This window comes from Pan paniscus, chromosome 9 (assembly GCF_029289425.2).
Source record: "Pan paniscus chromosome 9, NHGRI_mPanPan1-v2.0_pri, whole genome shotgun sequence".
Lineage (NCBI taxonomy): Eukaryota > Metazoa > Chordata > Mammalia > Primates > Hominidae > Pan > Pan paniscus.
In genome coordinates, this window is record NC_073258.2 from 126,608,986 (window position 1) to 126,628,296 (window position 19,311).

The window sequence follows — 19,311 nt, forward strand, 5'->3', positions numbered from 1 at the left end:
TATCATAATTACCTGGAGAGCCCGGGGAAAAAAATACAGATTTTCTTCCCCATGCAGATGAAAGCAGACTCACTGAGGGCAGAGCCCAGAAATACCCACTTCCATAAGGGAGCCGCAAGTGCAGGTAGAGCAGTGGTAACAAAGACGGCCGTTCCAGCGGGAGACCCTCAGGCAGAGAGGCCCTCAGGGACAGAACTTGTAACACATGGAACTCCTGCTGCTCGGTGTCCATCCTGGTTCTCCTTATCCTACATCTGCCCTCCTCTCTGGACTGGAAGCTGGTGATCATTCTTGTCCACTCAATACCCCTAACACAGTGCCCAGTGCATTCTAAGTGCCCAAGGAACCTTTGTCTTTGTTGAGTAAATATTTTTTTCTTTTGCCACTTCCTCATTCACTAATAATTTTTTTTTTAGGTTTTCCATCCTAGTTTTGAACCCCAATTATATGGCACAGGATGAATGAGCCTGAGAAGTGTATCCAGATACTTTGTTCTCTTACTATTCGAGAATCGAGTTGGACCTTCCACCGTGCTCAGCTCAGCCTTGGGGTGTCCTAAATAAAACTTTACCACTTTCCTTTACAGTTCAAATCTCTGGTAAGATCTCCGCCAGTTACCCTCACAAATGTCCTCAGTAATTTTTGTTTGGCAGCTGTTCCCACGGGTCTGCATGAACCAGGTATTTTTCTGCGTTCCCTTTTGCCCCCTCCTCACGTCCCTTTGTCTCACCACCTAGGAGGCAGCAAAGCCATCCTGTGTCACAGCTGCATTAACACGAACTGGCTAGTTTGGTGAGTCAACAATCCAAAGGCTGTTTTTTGCAGGGTGCAGCTCCTGTCAGAGCTGTAAGCAATTTTCCCGTCTTCCTGCATGGCCTGGCCAAGGTCATCTCTCTCAGTGCCTGCCTGAGGACAGAGTAGATAGAGAGGCAAGGAAACACCAGGTGATTTCAGTGCAACTGTGAGCTGGGTTCATCAGCTGTATGTTTCTTGGCACCAAATACTAAACCAAATCCATTAAGTTTATCTTGGCCAGCTTAAGACTGTTAGCATATTGAAATTCATGATTACGTAGAGCAGGACTGTGATTTCCAGTGGGTGAGTGAACACCTCGCATGGAACACGGCTGCTATGATGTTAGGTGCTGGATCTAAGGCAACCATTAATAATAGGAAAGGCAAATAAGTTGGTCATAGTCTGGTAGGATGTGTGACAGCTGCTTTTCAAGAGACATTATTGCTTTTGGTCATGAGAAAGTGTTGATCCTCCTCAGCAAAGCTCGGTCACCATGAAAGCTGCTGGCGGTCTCTGCACATGTGACCAACAGTGGAAAATCTTAGGGGAGTGATGGGGGTGCTGGGTGGTGAGAGTACCTTTCCAGACAGCAGAGAGAGAGAGGCTGGTTGTGTCAAGCCTTGGCTTGGTTCCTGGTCCTCTGAGAGGCTCAGTCTCCTTCCTTTTGATTCAAGTCAGGACCTAGATTAGAAAGAGAACCCCTGCAGAGACAGTCCAGCTGTTGGGATGGGCCTGCACTTTGCTCTCTGAACCGGGGGGCATTACTATGTTCTCACCCACATTGTACAGACAGCCCATCATGCTCAGCCTTGCAGGAGGGTCTTCAGGAGCCCAGCCATCTGGCATATACTGCTTTTCCCAAGGGAGTAACAGAAAAGTCAGATCCTCTTCAATCCTAACCCTCTCACTTCAACTCTCCACTACTTCTGGGGAATAATGATGTATATCCAAGACCCTCATATCATATTAACCCACAGACTATGAAATCATCACAGTCTTGTTCTATGCTACAGGGAATACCAACTTTTTGCCCTAGAAAGAATCCAAGAGGCACTCAACCCCAACATTTTCTATACTTTTGCTAATCCGTGGCTGAGAGAATTTGACATTTTCCCTTCTCTTTTTTTTTTTTTTTTTTTGAGATGGAGTCTCACTGTGTTGCCCAGGCTGGAGTGCAGTGGCGTGATCTCGGCTCACTGCAAACTCTGCCTCCCCGGTTCAAGCAATTCTCCTGTCTCAGCCTCCCGAGTAGCTGGGGCTACAGGCACATGCCACCATGCCTGGCTTATTTTTGTATGTTATTTTAGTAGAGATGGGGTTTCACCGTATTGGTCAGGCTGGTCTCGAATTCGTGACCTCAGGTGATCCACACGCCTTGGCTTCCCAAAGTGCTGGGATTACAGGCATCAGCCACGGCGCCCAGCCTCCCCTTCTCATTTCTGTCTGCTGACTCCTCTTCCCGTTCTGCTGCTCACATCCGCAGGTTGATGTTTTCACCCTCGGGGTTCTGCCTTATCCCCTGCCACCCTCCTGTGCTGCCTGGGTCCCTCAGAAGGATGGGTCTGGACTTCCCACACCCTCCTTCGCTGCCCCTCACTGTGTTGCCTGGTGTCTGCCTGAAGAGATGCAGTTTGAGCCATTGGCTGGTTTCTCTTACTGCTTTGCAAACTATCAGTTTTAAATGTGGGTGGGGCTGAAGCACCATTCTCCATTTTTAATGTGGATTTTCCATCCCCCTTTAAACATTAAACTTTTAGATTCTTCTAGTGAAATACAGAAAACACACCTGAACTGGGATGATTCTTGGCTGAGAGATGTCCCACTGTGTTTGGCAAACCCACGGAGGGGCCCACGGGCCCATGTCTGGAACTGCCTGGCCCTCCTTTACCAGTTTATCAGCCTTCCATCTCTGCTGAGGTTAGAAACAGCCAGAGGCTCTGATACGATAAAGATGAGCTCTGAAGAGGGGCTCTCTCTCCCTCTTGTATTCAGAAGAACTGAAAGTTTTCATAAGTCTCTAGAGAAGCGTGGCAACTATCTGTAGCATTTTTCTTTGGGAATTAACCTTTGCCCATAATTATTTCTGTTCAGTAGAATAACCATGGGTTTCTCTATTCCAGTTTCTAGAATATAATTTTCATAAATGAGGATGGTCTCCTATTTTGAGCTTAATATTTTTCTGTTGCTAGAAAGAATGGTACTGCCTCACTCCAGTTCCGTAGTGTGTGATCATGGCTTGAAATCTCTGCTTTCTGTTATATTCGGAGGTAACATGTATACGTCATGTATAATGGCCTCAGGCATGATTTAGAAGGCACAGACTGAGCAGGCTGCTTTGTGAGGTGGTGAACTCCCCATTCATGAGAGCATTCAATCAATCAGAAGATGAATAGTTAATCAGATGCTGTAGTTCTGGTTCTTGAATAACCAGGAGTTTAGAATAAAATGATCTCGGAGACTCTGTCCATTCTAAGATACCATGTTTCCAGGACCCTACACACAATAGCTACACAGGTGGAGCAACATGAGTCTGAGAAGCTTTGCACAAAAGAAGATTGTTCTCCACAAATGAAAATGGGGTGGTTAACTTCTAATTGCACCCTGTCTTAGCGTTCAGATGCATTGGTTCCTTCCCCATGTGACCATCTCTTTATACCAAGCTTAGGCTGAATGTGGATTATTTTTAATTTAATGTTCATATTATAAAAGCAATGAAACAGCAAAGTAGAGCAAAATATCAACAATCCAATGACTTTATCATAAAAATTATCAGCTTGATATAGTCCTGTTCTTAATATAAACATCTGTGGTTAATTATAGTATTATATCTTTTTATTTGAAACATTCAAGTTTTTTTTTTCATGTTGCCACACAGTGTTTGGGATTATATTTTCAAAACAATAATTGACCAGATTGTCCTATCTAGTGAATATGCATATAGCTGACTTTGTTGAACATTTATAGGATGTCCATTTTTCCAAAGCTTTAATTATAAATCATGCTGCAGTAAATATCTTCTCGCCCAATATTCCGAATTATTTCTTAAGATTAGAGACATTAAGTGCGAGTACCAGGTCAAAAACTAGAAGCACTTTAACAGCATTTAACAGATTTTGTTAGAGCTACATTGCATTCAGTAGACTGGCTATACCAATATATAGTTGCACACCAAATTCACCTCTTACCAGCAAGGGATATTTTCATTTTAAAATTGCTTGGTAACTTTTCTGGTTTATGTTTCTCTTAGTACAAACAAGATTATATTTTTTAAAGTGGTTCATCATTTGAAAAGCATCTGTAGTGTTCTTTGCCCATTTATCTTGTGGGATGTTAATGTTTTCCTTGTCAAGTTGTGTGAAATATATGTGTGAATTTATTTTTCCAAATAAAATAAAGACATTAACCTTCTATTTTACTGACAACATATTGTCTATCTCAGTCTGACTGCATTTTAAAATGTGTTATAGTTGTTTCACACAAAGTTATTTAATTTTTTGTAATGAAATATATCAATAATTGATTGTCTACTGTTCTAGAATATTAGCACTGCTCTAGAAAACATGTTTAATTTTATTTTTAGTTATTGTGATTTTTATCTTTAAAAAGATACTCAGCTTTAGTCCATCTGTAATTTGTTCTGGTGTGAGGTATATCACTGAGAAACCTCTATTTCCTATTATTGTATCTTCCTTATCATATTAAATTTCTACATACCTGACACATAAAACAAGATTCTGAGTATCTACTTAATGCCAGTTTATTCTTGGGCCAACACCACAGTTTTATGTATTATTGTTATACAATGTGTTTTATTTTAAGGACTTGTTCCCCCTCTTGGCTATTTTCATTATCTCTCATATTTGAAAAAATGTCATTACTCAGTTTATTCCTCAAGATTAGTTTTAGATCCATTTAACCAATTTCCAAAAGTTCCTCTGATATTTTAGTTGATGGGATCCATTTGGCAGGAGTAATGTATTCAGTCCATACATTACTTTGTGGAGAATAGATTTCTTTACAGTTTTGAATCAAATGCTAGATCTTTCTTGTCTCAAAAAGGTCAGGAGATATGCTAGGAGCAAAGCCCCTTAGACACCTGAGCAAGAGGCTGTGCTAGCCGAGGGGAGAGGCAGGGAGGGTCGGCGCTGAGGTGGTCTCCAGGGGCGTGCCTGACGGAGGAGGACCTGGCAGCAAGCTCGGGCATTTCATTTCTATGCATCTCCATATGCCAACTTGTCTGCCAGGGGTCCGAATTCTGCCGGCAGAGTGAGTGCACGTGAGGGGAGGAAGCTTGGGCTCAAGTCCTGCCTGCCCATGAACCTGCTCTGTGGCCATGGACAAAGCCACATCACCTGCCTGGGCCCCACCTCCCCAGGACTCTTCCAGCTCTACAATCCTATTCCTCCCTGACACCACAGTGCTATCATGCTTCAGCCTTTGACAGGCCTACGTGGCTTGAAGATAGAGACCATTTGTAATGGACCTGGCTCTCTGTCAGGCCCAGCACCCAACCCAGTGCCTAGCACCCCCTAGATGTTCCACAACTATGGCACGAAGGAGGGAAGGAGGAAATTGTGTAACCCCAATTTGTAGTAGAGTTTTGTCTTAGCTAATGTGTTTTATAGTAGGGGTTCCCAACCCCCGGGTCACTGACCGGTACCGGGCTGCCCAGCAGGTTTGTGGCAGATGAGCGAGCGAAGCTTCATCTGTATTTACAGCCCCTCCCCATCACTCACATTACCACGTGAGCTCTGCCTCCTGTCAGATCAGCAGCGCCATTCGATTCCTATAGGAGCACAAAACCCTATCGTGAACTGTGCATGTGAGGGATCTTGGTTGCGCGCTCCTTATGAGAATCTAATGCTGATGATCTGTCGCTGTCTCCCATCACCCCAAGATAGGACCATCTAGTTGCAAAACAAGCAAGCTCAGGGCTCCCACTGATTCTACATTATGATGAGTTGTATAATTATTTCATTATATATTACAACGTAATAATAGAAATTAAAGTGCACAATAAATGCAATGCACCTGAATCATCCCGAAGCCATTCCCTCCACACCCCTGTCCGTGGAAAAGTTGTCTTCCACAAAACCAGTCCCTGGTGGCAGAAAGGCTGGGGATCTCTGTTTGAGAGCACTCTATCTCAAACTTTAACATAAATATGATCTCCTGGGGATCTCGTTAACCTGCAGATTTCTGGGTTACTAGGTCTGGGGTGGTGCTGCTACTAGTTTCCAGACCACACTTTGAGTAGCAAAGTTTTAGAACACGGATCTAGGTGAGGATTCTTGGCTGAAAAAAAGGAGAGTGGGGTTAGGGGGGCTAGAATCCTGGTCACAGTTATACTTTATGTGTACAGGCCAGGTGCAGGAGCTCATGCCTGTAATCCCAACACTTTGGGAGGCCAAGTCAGGTGGATCACCTGAGGTCAGGAGTTCGAGACCACCCTGGCCAACAAGGTGAAACCCCTTGTCTACTAAAAATACAAAAATTGGCTGGGCGTGGTGGCACATGCCTGTAGTCCTGTCTACTTGGGAGGCCGAGGCACGAGAATTGCTTGATCCCGGGAGGCAGAGGTTGCAGTGAGCCAAGATCACGCCACTGCACTCCAACTTGGGCAACAGAGTGAGACTTGGGTCTCAGAAAATAAAAAAATAAAAATAAAAGGTATGTGTATAGGCAAGAAACTTAGAAACACAAAGCCATTTGACAAATTATAGGGCTGATAAGCGTGTGGGTGACTTTCTTTCACGTGTTTGTTGCTATAAAGTGTTTGCAAAGAATAAAAACTGCAAAGAAAATCAGTGAAAGGGAAAAAAGCAGTTCATTCTCAGCCACACAGAGGCCATGTGGGGCACACCACTCGTTGCCTCTTACCTGAGCTGCTCTGCACTGCTGGAACAAGGTTTCTGGCTGGGAGGTTTTCAAAATGTTTTCAAACAGCCTGCTTGAGTTTGCTCCAGTTGAGAAGCATCTGAGGCTATGATCACAGCCAAGGGTGATATGTAACAAGCTGTCCCACCTCTGATGCAAATGAAGCCTGCAGAGATATAAGAAAAGCCTTCATTCCCCAGCCAGGGCTAACACACAGGCAGACCAGGTGACCAGTGACACCCTTGGCACCCACTAAGAGCGGTAAGAAAAATCAATGTAAAAGTTTGCCTTTCTTACAAAAGGAATTTTTATGAGGCCAAAGCGTTGACAAGTTTGTCAGTCCCAGAATCTGCTAACACCCTCCCGCTAGCCCCTTAGATTTTTTAGTACTTTTCCCCTCCTCATTTTTAGAGGGGAGGAAAAACCATCTTGAACAAGCAGAAAGTTTGATCCAAGGTGTTTGGCAGTGACTCTGAGCTCTAGGAAAGATTTATGTCTTCGTCCTCTGGCACTGCCTAGCGTTAGCTCACTTAAAACAACTGAATATATGAGTTCACTTTATCCTGTCAAAGTAGAACCTAGGGCGGCATGGTACCCAGCTGGGGTCCACGGGGACCCTGAGGCAATGCTCATGTCTCAGTCACTTATGCTGAGCTCAGCCATTTTTATGTCTGTCTGAGATCATTAAAATGAGGAGGGAAGGGAGCAGAAAGCCCTGTGGAATGAATGGTGTGATGGAAACACCACTAGACTCTAGAGGGCTCCGCCAAAAACATGGATTTAGGGGTTCACTTTAAACGCTGCATGTCTCCCATCGTCACCCCTCCCATTAGTAGTCCTTTGGACAGGAGCAAGACCAGTTGCTTGGAGTATGAGCTTCCTGGAGGGTGCCTCCAGAGAGGTTTCTCCATGCTGATGATCCCAAGAATATTTTAATTTTCCTTGTTAAGTCATTGGTTTTCTTTGCTGCTGCCCCACTACCATTAAGACTAGGCCCTGTGACGGGGCCTACTGCCCCTGAAAAAGGAACATGTATTCGGTCCTGGATGGATTCTCCAGGCCAGACCCAGGTCCACCCACCTCACATGGGCACGGGCTCAGGATTCGCCAAGCAGCTTTGATATTAACCTAAGACAGCAAGATTAGAAAAGGCACTGCTGCCCCACAGGACTGCACTGTGCCGCCTGAGCCCGGGGAGGCAGGGGAGCTGGGGGCCCAGGGTCTGTGCCTGCCCATCCGGGAGGACGGTTGTGGGACCCTCTGTTCCCCAGCCCAAGCCTGCTTCCCCTTCCGGAATCCTCAGGCTTCAGCCAGAGGGAGGGGTGGTTTCTGTCTTAAGGGTGGGGACCTGGGATTCTAATAGGCCCTCACAATTTCTTGGCATTTAAAAGTGACAGAGCCTGTCGCCTAGAATGAGAACAGTCCAAGGGCAAGGATTGTGCCCTCCTCCTGGGGAAGGATGGAAAGGAGGGAAGGAGCTAGTTAGTTGTTAGCTGATCCTCACACATCCTGAGAAACACTCATGGAAATGCAGTAATGCCATTTCATAAACAAGGAAGCTGAGAGGCTGCATCTGCCATCACACAGTGGAAGTGGAATTTGACTGGGGCCTGTCTGAATCCCATTCTTGGCCCTTTCCTGCATCAGCACTGCCCAAACCTCAGTCATTCCCGTAGCACCATCACCATCTTCGCCAGTCTTCATACTACACACAGCTACATGTATATGTAACTATATTCTTAAATCTACTGATTGTTTAAAAATATAACTAGTTTGATGTGCTAGTTGCATTTTTCCAATATGCATTAGAACAAATAAAAGAATTGTCCATCCACGTGTCACTAGCATGCTGCCCAAAGTGCATCTATCACACTAGAGCAGCGGTTCCCACAATGTGGTCCCCAGATCAGCAGCAGCAGCACAGCAGCACCTACGAACTTCTTAGAAATGCAAATTCTCAGGCCCCACCACAGACCTCACGAATCAGAAGCCCTTGGGGGTGGGGCTCAGCAATCTCCCCCTCAAACTCTTCTGTTATCCTGATGCTAGTAAATGTTCGCTTTGCTAGAGTGTTTGACCACTTAAGAGTCTCCTGGTCGTTTCACCTGTGTGCCCCCCAGCCCCTCCAGCCATGCCCTGCTCACCCCACCTCTGGGCCTTTGCCAGAGCCATTTGCCCCTCCTGGATTACTCTGATCTCCTCTTCTCACAGTGTCATTATGAGGACAGAGCACATGAAATCAGACTCAGCCTTTCATGGCTGAGTTCAGAAAGACAGTGATTATAATGTGATGAACATCTGCCTCAAGGAAAACACCTTGAAATTTACACATGAGCATGCAAAGTTGTCAGAGGTATTTGAACCAGAGCAACTCCGCCTCAAATAGGCGCTGGGTAAAATGAGGCTGAGACCTACTGGGCTTCATTCCCAGTTGGTTAAGGCATTCTAAGTCACAGGATGAGATAGGAGGTCGGCACAAGATACAGGTCATAAGATCTGATAAAACAGCTTGCAGTAAAGAAGTTGGTCAAAACCCACCAAAACCAAGATGGCCACAAGAGTGACCTCTGGTCGTCCTCGCTGCTACACTCCCATTAGCGCCATGACAGTTTACAAATGCCATGTCAGCATCAGGAAGTTACCCTATATGGTCTCAAAAGGCAAGGCATGAATAATCCACCCCTTGTTTAGCATATTATCAAGCAATAACCATAAAAATGGGCAACCAGCAGCCCTCAGGGCTGCTCTGTCTGTGGAGTAGCCATTCTTTTATTTCTTACTTTTTAAATAAACTTGCTTTTGCTTTGCACTTTGCTTTTCTTTCTTGCGTGAAATCCAAGAACGCTCTCTTGGGGTCTGGATCAGGACCTCTTTCCTGTAACAAAGTGGCAGTGCTTGCTTATTTTTCTGTGACTCCTTGGGCCAGGATTCAGAAATGATGGAAAGGACCTGGCAAATAAGTGAGTTCCACATTCCCTAGAGCCCTGCAGGTCCAATAGAACTTTCTGCAATGATGGCAGTGTTTCATACCCACACTGTGTTGGGAGACAATTCCCCATGGGTCTCATGCATTTCTACACATTTTTGATTTTTTTTAGACAGAATCTCACTCTGTCACTCAGGCTGGGGTGCAGTGGCACAATCTTGGCTCACTGCAACCTTCACCTCCTGAGTTCAAGCAATTCTCATGCCTCAGCCTTCTGAGTAGCTGGGATTACAGGTGCGCGCCACCATGCCCTGCTAATTTTTGTATTTTTGGTAGAGACGAGGTTGCACTATGTTGGTCAGGCTGGTCTTGAACTCCTGACCTCAAATGATCCGCCCTCCTCAGCCTCCCAAAGTGCTGGGACTACAAGTGTGAGCCGCTGTGCCCGGCCGCATTTCTACACATTTTGTAAGCAGAGGCACTGCCTTTGTTCTGGACACCTTTCAAGGATTTTTGTATTAATATGTAACCAGCAGTCTTGGAAGACAATGTCTTCCTCCAGCACATAGGGCAGATGCTTACTGCACATTGCAAAAGAACCAGGTTTCCTAAACTCAGGGTTCCTTTCTTGTACAGCAACCCACTGTATGTGTGGGTATCATTTGGCCTCATTCATGGTGCCCTGTGGCAATTGGAGCTCAGGAAACTGGAGCAAGAAAATACTGATACTCTGGTTACTGATATTGCTATAAATAATAAAGTTCTTTGTCTCTGACCCAGGAGTCTCATGTCTTCTGCCAGCATCCATGAAATGGTCAGACTAACTTGTTAGTTTGCAACTGTGGTAAAATATGCGACCCTTCATATTTCTTGTAGCATTGAGCACTTTAAATGTGGCTAGTGTGACCCAAAAAAATGAAATTTTAGTTTGATTTTAAATAACCACATGTGGCTAGAGGCTACCATATTGGACAGCACAGTTTAGAATGCTCAGGCATAAACTGGAATAGCCGCTGGTCAGGGATGCTGTAGAGGGGGCTGTAGGATTGACACTTAGGTGATTTCTAGGTTGTTTTCAATATTTCAGTTTTGATTCTGTAGCTCTAGGAAGAGTAGAATTATGGAGAGGCCAAGGGTAGAGAGATGCCCTGTCTTTTTATTACATCCAGAGAGGTTTACTGGTATTGTTGAGAGATGAAAGTAAAGCAAAATGGGGGCTGAGTTTGGAGACTGGAGATGAGGAGATGTTTCTAGCATAGAATGCAAGCCTTTTGAAGGAGGCTCGGAGGCCAGAGAGAATATATGGCCAGAGAAGATGAGCAAACCAGGGGTCCTTGAAGAATTTACTCAGCCCTGCCCTCCCCTCCTTCCTGCAGCCTGAGAACCTCCCCATCTCCTCCTGGCTGGCCCAAGTCTCCTTGGACCCTGCTCGGCTTCCCAGGCCTCTGCCCCTCTCACCTCCTGGCTTAGAACAATCTCCTCTTTGATTGCTGGCTCAGGCCCCGCTGACTGTCAGGTCATCTGTACCTAATCAGGGGCCTGAAGGATGATAAACGGGGCTTCTCATTTCAATAAAGTGTGTGCAGAATATTAGAAACAGCTGTGGGACTTGGCCGGCTGTGCCAGAACCTGTGGGGGCCTAGCATTTGGGGGAGGAGAGTCGAGACGGAGAACACCAGGGCAGAAGTCTGTTTAAAGGGTGCTTTGCCACCTAGGGCTGGCAAAGCCGGTAAGCTTAGTTCAACACCAGCCCCTGCCCGGAGCCCTAGGCCTGGACCAGCCTGGAGAGTGCTCTGCAGTTGGAGGACTCTGGGCGCGGCCAGGCAGGTCTGGATTACCCAGCAGGCGTTTATTTACCTTTATCGTCATTTATTTTACAAATACCACATAGATTTCTGTGCAGATTGCTTTTCTCACCTAACAAAACATTGTGAAAATCCCTCTAATTTATTCTCTTTTTTTAAAATCATAGTAAAATGCACATAAAATTTACAATCTTAGCCATTTTCAAGTATATAGTTCGGTAGTGTTAACTATATTCACATTGTTGTGCAACCCGTCTCCAGAACTTCTTCTCTTCCAAAACTGGAATTCTATATCCATTAAACAACTCCCCATTTCCCCTCCCTCTCTAGCCCCTGGTAGCCACCCTTCTACCTTCTGTCTCTGTGGTTTTGACTGCTCTAGGTATCTCACCTAAGTGGAATCCTAGAGCATTTGTCCTTCTGTAATGTATTGTTTTAAAAGTTGTATAACATTACATTACATGGGTATACATATATCATTCAATCAATACTAATGGTTTTGCCACTACAAAAAAATGCTATATTTTTGTATGCATATCCTCAAATATTAAAGCTTGCTTTTTATCCCTCATAGCATAATTTCCAAAAATTACATAGCTCAAAGAGATGTATATTTTTAGTTTTCATATATTTTACCAGGTCCCTTTCTCAAAAGTCTGGGGTAATTCACATATCCACCAGCTGTGATTAAGAGTGGTTTCTCCCTCATCTTCTCCAGCCCTAGGTGTGATCATTCTTATTAAGTTTTGCTATTCTGATAAATGAAAAGCAGTATCCCATCTCTAAAATTTGCATTTCCTTGACTATTAGTGAGGTTCAGCATCTTTCCATAAATGTATTATCCATTTGGATTTTCTCTTCCATGAATCACCTATTTCTATCTTTTGCCTATTTTTCTACTAGGTTATTTCTCTTTCTTATTGACAGACAGGATCTTTGTGTACCAGATATTAACTCATTATTGGTGGTACATATTGAAATATTTTCTCCAGTCTATAGTTTGTCTTTTGACTTTACATATAGTATCTTCTATCTTTGTTTTCTTTTTTTTTTTTTTTTTTGTCTTTTGTCTTTTGAGACAAAGTCTCACTCTGTTGCCCAGGCTAGAGTGCAGTGGTGCGATCATAGCTCACTGCAGCCTTGATCTCCTGGGTTCAAGCCATCCTCCTACCTCAGCCTCCCGAGTAGCTGGGACTACAGGCATGTGCCACCATACCCGGCTAATTTTTGAATTTTTTGTAGAGACGGGGTTTCGCCATGTTCCCCAGGCTGGTCTGGAACTCCTGAGCTCAAGCGATCTGCTCACCTTGGTCTCCCAAAGTGCTGGGATTACAGGTGTGAGCCACTGCACTCAGCGGTATCTTCTTTTTTTTTTTTTTTTTTTTTTTTGTGAGACGAAGTCTCACTCTGTTGGCCAGGCTGGAGTGCAGTGGCGAAATCTCAGCTCACTACAACCTCCACCTCCTGGGTTCAAGCAATTCTCCTGCCTCAGCCTCCTGAGTAGCCGTGACTACAGGCACGTGGCACCATGCCTGGCTAATTTTTGTATTTTTAGTAGAGATGGGGTTTCACTATGTTGGCCAGGCTGGTCTCAAACTCCTGACCTCATGATCCCAGCGGTATATTTTATCTTTCTAAAATTTAAGCTTCTTATGTCTCTCTTTTCATCTGTAGCTTCTGAATTTTCTACTTTATTTAGAAAAATCTCTTCAAACTCTAGATCATATATTCTAATATTTTTCCTCATGAAACTGTTTTAAATGTTACATTTAAATCTTTCGGATCTGAAATTTTGTTTTAATAACTTAATGAGGTAGAGGTCGTAACCTTTTTTTTCATTCAGACATAGAGTCAACTGTGCCTATACAATTTATTAAAGAAACCATAGTTTGAATCCACTGGTTTGAAATACCACCTTTATTGTACCCTATAATCCATACGCACAGGGATAAATTTCTGAACTTTGTTCTATTTCTGCCCTATGGGGCTATTTATCTTGTCCTGTACTTTTAATGTACGATTTGATCCCAGTAATTTTATAGTTTTCCTTAGGCCACTTGTAATATTTCTTTGCTGCTATTGTTTTCATCATTACCATTAAAAAATTCCTTCCAGCTATCAGAGCCTGTGAATGTCAGTAACTTCAAAACAGGCCAGAATAAAGCCAAGAAGGGGAGGGATGGGCCTGTCCCTTACCTGTCCATGTGCCTTTTCAGGAATCAGCTGAGGCAGTGGCCAGACAACGACATTAGGTGAGCACCCACTATGCATTCAGCATTGCTCTTACCACTAACGACAAGGCTGGAAGACCAGAACTTCCAGCAATGGGGTAACAAGGTTCTTATTTCTCAGCTCTGGACCTGTATCTTCTGCAGCCAGTTTTGCGATGTTGGGCTAGGACCCTACCAACTCCATTTCTGTTTTGCCAGTCACTAGAGGGAGGCTGCAGGCGGGACAGGAAGTGTGGACAGGCTCCTTCCTGTTTGCATCTGTGTGTTCCCTGTGAGGGCACCCCAGCAACATATCTTCACCCCAGGAACAGCAGGCCCCTCCTGGAGCAGCACCTGATCCAGTTTGCAGTGTTTCCAACACTTGCAGCTCCATCATCCACCCCACCCCAGCCCTGCATCCCTACCTGAGAGACCCCAGCACCAGCTGGCAGGTGCCCCTTCCGCACAGGTCTGGGTGCAGGAGTCCTTTCTTCACACCCGGAGACCCCAGCTCCTGCTGAGTTGAGCCCCCTCCTCAGATGTCTGGGTCACAGGCTCTGGAACCCTCCTTCAAAACTCTTCCTTAGGGTTCTCCAGCCCTGGAGTGGTAGCTGCTCCTGCAGGTGCAATCCCCATGAAACCTTACTCTTCTCTCTCCTTACCCTCTCCTTACCTAATTAACAACTTCATACCTCATTATCAGTTCCTTATGCTGAATTCTCTTTTCAAACTAACTGGTGTGGTTTCTGTCTCCTGATTGAACCCCAGCTGACACAGGTAATGAGGAATTGAAGTTTTCTGGGAAGTGAGGGCTGCCTCTCTTGGCCGCCCTGCTGAGAGCTCCCTTCCCTCCTCCATTCCCAGAATTATTTGGCTGCTGGTCGCCAAGGAGACGGCTGACAATTTCCAGTTGCCAAGCCTCACCCTGGAGCTCTACAGAGACATTATGGAAACTCCCCACTCCTTCCTGCTCCTCAGCCAGGGAACTTGGAGAATCTAGCCAGGTTGGGTGGAGGGCACTGGGAGGGGATAGAGAAGTGACAAGCCTGAAGATGGAGAGAGCAACTAGAAGTTTCCCTGGGCCCTGGCTTCCCCAACAGACCTCAAAAGTCTGGCCCACCCTTGAAGGCTAGGGCCGGCCTGGTGGGCATCCCCTGTGCTGGGTCCAGACAGACTCCTACCAGGGACCTCCAACCAGACCCTCAACTACAGAGAACTGTCCCTATATTGTCATTCCCGGCCTGGTAGCAGCACCATTGCCAGATGGGGCAGAACCCAGGAAGAGCCTGGGAACTGAAGGGCTAGGAGTCTTTCCTGGGGGAAGGAACTGCAGCTGTCCTGAGCACTTTGCTCATATCAGACAGCACTCAAATGCACTGAGGCCTAGTGTCACAGCCCGGGAAACAGCAACAACAGCAACGCTAATAATAATAATAGTAGTGGTGCAGTAGGTGTGACTCTTACTCTACAAACTTAGGTGCACAAAAATATCCATTTCTCTATTTCACTAAAATCAAGTAGAGTTGAGTGCATTCCTGGGGCTCCTGCCTTTTTCCAGTGTCCCACCAGAACCCGGGAGCTTATTGCTATGGTTTAAATGTGTCCCCAAAATTCAGGTGTTGCCAGTGTGGTAGTATTAAGAGATGGGGTCTCCAAGAGGTGGTTAGGCCACGAGGGCTCCTCCCCTGTGAATGGGAGTAGCTGCCCTTATAAAAGGGCTTGACAAAGGGAGTTTATCCCTTTTTGCCCTTCTGCCTTCCACTATGTGGGGACATGGCCTTCATCTCCTCTGGAAGATGCAGTGACAAGGCGCCATCTTGGAAGACAACAGCTCTCACCAGACACCGGACCTGCTGGAGCCCCGGTCTTGGACTTCCCAGCCTCCAGAACTGTGAGAAAATAAATTTCTGTTCTTTATAAATTACCCAGTCTCAGGTATTCTAGTATAGCCGCACAAATTGACTAAGAAACTTAGGAGGGATGAAACCAAGGGAAGGCCTCTAACTGCTGGTGCATCGTGGTGGTTGTTGGCCTGCTCATTGTCCAAGCTTTCTATGGACCTGTGCAGTCAGCAGTAGCTCTCCAGTCCTGTACGCTCTGGGGTCCTGGCCTGCTGTCTCCAGACTCTTCTTCTCCCAGGTACCTAGTGACCTCTGACCTGTCCCCAAACTCAGGGAAATCTCTTCCTCTCTGCTCTAACTGCCCCCAAAGGCACTCTCCTTTCTCCATCTCACCCCTTCCACCACCCGGCATACCTCACACAACTTTTACAAAATTAGGAAGATGTTAATGTACAGCCTCTTCCCTGCAAGAATCCCCATGGCAATGCAGGGCTAGAGGCCTGGTGAAAGCAGCTTCTGGTCTATTTTTGCGCAGTAGTTTAAGGTAAGCTAAAGACATCGGGACATCTCATTGCTGAGTGTTTTAGTATTCATTAAAAAACAGAAACATTGTCTTACATAATCAAAAAACTATTCTCACATGTAACAAAATTAATTTTCTAACTTTTTTTTTTTTTTTTGAGACTGAGTCTTTCTCTGTTGCCCAGGCTGGAGTATAGTGGCGCGGTCTCGGCTCACTACAACCTCCACCATTCAGGTACAAGTGATTCTTGTGGCTCAGCCTCCTGAGTAGCTGGGACTACAGGAACACGCCACCACACCCAACTAAGTTTTGTATTTTTAGTAGAGAGAGGGTTTCACCATATTGGCCAGGCTGGTCTCAAACTCCTGACCTCAAGTGATCTGCCCGCCTTGGCCTCCCAATGTGCTGGGATTACAGGCGAGAGCCACCGCGCCTGGCTTCTAATATTGTCTAATAAACAATTAGTCCCATTTCACAGAGGAAAAACTAAGACTTGAAGTGGGTGAGTAACTTGTTCATTGTCACTCAGGTAGTGGGAACAGAACCAAGATCTGAATCCTGATGTGATTCCAGCTCTCCTCTTTCTTCACATCTCTGCACAGCAGCTTATACGCTCTTACTAATCCACCATCCCGCTCTTACAACAGCCCTGAGCAGTGTCAGGGTGAGCATTGCAATCACATTTTTAACCAATCAGGAAACAGAAGCCATGAGTGTTTTGCTCCACGTGCCCAGGTAGGGCTGGTTGAGAAAGGGCTCCGGGAATGGAAAGCAGATGGAAGGAGGGTCAGCTCCCAGGTGAAGCTGGTGCCAGAAACTAGGCCTCCTTCCCTACGGCCCCAACAGGTGCTCTCCCAGCACTGTCACTGCCTCAGCCTTGGCCTGCGTCTGCCTCCCCTTCCTTCCTCTCCTGATCTGTTCACCTCCTGTTCCCAAGCCTTCCATCCAGGGCCTCCTTCATTTCCTCTCTAGTCTCTAAGGATCAGTTTACAAAGTGACTAGGCAGTGGCCCCTGCCTGTCCTCTGTCCCTGTTGTCCTCCTTCCTTAGCCGTGAACACAGCCGGGGACACGTTGCCTGTGGAGCCTCTAACCCATTTCCTCTGCAGCCCTCGGCTGGTCTCCTGCTGGGGTCCCGGAGGGCCGGGCTGGCCCGACAGCACACATGGAGAAGCCATTTCCTCCAGGAGCATCTGCTCCCCTCCTCAGCCCAGCTGTCCCTGTCCTTTCACATGCTGCTGCTCCAAAGCCCTGTGATTTCAGAATCGGGATTCAAAATGGTCACAAGGCAGGAGAGCTGGGTTAAAACCCACAGCACAAAAGGAGGGGCCTGTAGGTTGGCTCAGAGGTACAGGGATGTGGTGCGAGACAAGCGTCATCTGTCCCTGAGTTTACCAAGTACCCACGGTCTGGTGTAGCTGCTGCCCATGCACAGCGGAGGGTCCTGGAGAGGAGGCAGCTGCAGGCACCTGGCGCTTGTTCCAGCCGCACCACTGCCTCGTCCAAAGGCACAGGGAGACTCAGGGAGCCGCCGCTTCCTCTCAGGAGAGCCAGGTGTGCCCAGCCATCCTCAGGAGCCAGGGGAGGCCTCAAGGGGGCAGAGTAGCCAACATGCCCTGATACAGGATAAACGTTAGCTGAGGGGGATCCGTGAAACTCAGTAAATAACTGAGCTAGACTTTGAGCATTCTTGTCAGAAGAGAAGGGACTTAGCAGTTCCACAGGCCCCTGGCCAGACTGAGTGAGCCACAGTCTCAGAGTGGACAGGGACGAACCAGAGAATGTCCAAAGATGGGGAGCAACCTGGGGCACAGGAAATCAAGCCACGGGGAGAAAATAGGGGAGCATTTGAGCCCATTCATAAAATATGAATAGCAATGCTTTCTCATGGGGCTGTTGGGAACCCCTAACCCACGCCTGGTGTATGTAAGTGTACAACAAATGGTGACTAGTATTATTTATTTAGGTGGAGAAGGGAAGAGCAGCACACGCAGTTTCAAATAGTGAATGACTTTCATCTGGAAGTGGGGTTTGAGTAATTTTACAAAACTTCCATGAAAGAATTCCCCAAGGATAGAAGTGTCAGGGAAGCAGATTTTCATTCAACTTAAAGAGAAGGAGGGCGAGAGCTAACATTGATTCAATGTATCTGCGTGCCATGCTGGGTGCTTGTGAGGGGTTTAATACTGGTGGTTGTATGTCATTTGTCCAATAACTTGAAGAGGGAGTTATTATTATTTTCATTTCACAGATGATGGCCACAAGATGGAGACGGAGCGGGTTGCTCACCCAAGTTCATGCAGCGCCCATCTGACGTTCCCCCGGGAGGAGCTGCAGGGCCTTCTCTCGAGGAGGTGGCAGAGGGGCTTCCTGCGTGCAAAGGAAGGTCCCACCAGCCCTTTTGGAACCTCAGCCTGGTCCTCCAGAATTTCACCTCAAACTACTGGAGTCTAGGTCCTGAGTCCCTCCTTATAAGCCCCTCATTTCTGAGTTCAGCTACGAGGCCACTCCAGGGACTCCAGGTTGCCCCTTAGTCCACACAGTTGCCTGTCCTTCCCTCCAGGCTGATGTCAGCCCTGGGGGCCCAGGCAGGCTGGGGATGGAGGCCACGCAGTGAGGGTGGAGAGCACAGGCCCTGAGCAGGAGGGGACGATGAGAAGCAGGCACCAGAACCTGGGAATCCACAGCTTTACCTGCCCCAGGGCCCAGCTGCTGAGCTTGCACAGTGCAGAGCACAGCTCCAGGTGACCTCAGCTTGGCTGAAGCTCCTTGGGAAGAGGGGAAGGAGGGAAAGAGAGGATCTCTTGTCAGGCCTCCAACCCTGCCACCAGAGGATGGAAAAATCTGACCCCATCCCTGTGCCTTAAACTTAGACGCTCAAGAAACATTTGTTCAATTCATTGTTTACGTTCTTTGGTTAAGAGGTATAAGTAAGTTTAAGAGGCAGGAGCTATACATGCATAATCTCATGTGTTCCTCACAGGAAAACCATTGAAGGAAGAAATTGAAGCTTAGAGAAGTTCTGTAAGATGCTGAGGTCACACAGTAATAAAGAGATAAATGTGTGTTCTCATTACTGCACTTTCTTGTCTCTCAAAGCAAGGAACCAGCTCACCTTGTCTCTCCCAGCTCCTCACCTCCCAAGGCAGCAGGGACAGGAGCCCTGGGCCTGTTTTCCCATTCCAGACACATCTCTTCTCTTCCAGACAGGGGCTGTGGCTCTGCCATGGGGTTCCTGTTCTGGCAGAGCCAGGACACAGGATGGGGGTAGGCTTCACCTCTGTGATGGTCTGTTTTATGTGTCAACTTGGCTAGGTCATGGGGTACCCAGATATT

The 19,311-nt window shown here is 46.6% G+C and overlaps 1 protein-coding gene across 2 annotated transcripts in view; it reads right to left on the reverse strand.

The window, feature by feature from the left end:
* PUS3 (pseudouridine synthase 3) overlaps positions 1 to 14,502 on the reverse strand; it is a 45,282-nt gene extending 30,780 nt beyond the window's left edge. The window contains exons 1-3 of one of the 2 annotated variants that reach the window (XM_055095056.2): positions 14,306 to 14,502; positions 14,039 to 14,230; positions 6,676 to 6,838 (exon numbers count right to left, since the gene is read on the reverse strand). The gene's annotated coding sequence lies outside the window, so the exon portion shown is untranslated. Of the gene's footprint in view, positions 1 to 6,675; positions 6,839 to 14,038 lie in introns of both variants that reach the window. The other variant, XM_003819903.5, reaches the window with a different exon arrangement.
* Between the last annotated feature and the right edge of the window lie 4,809 nt (positions 14,503 to 19,311).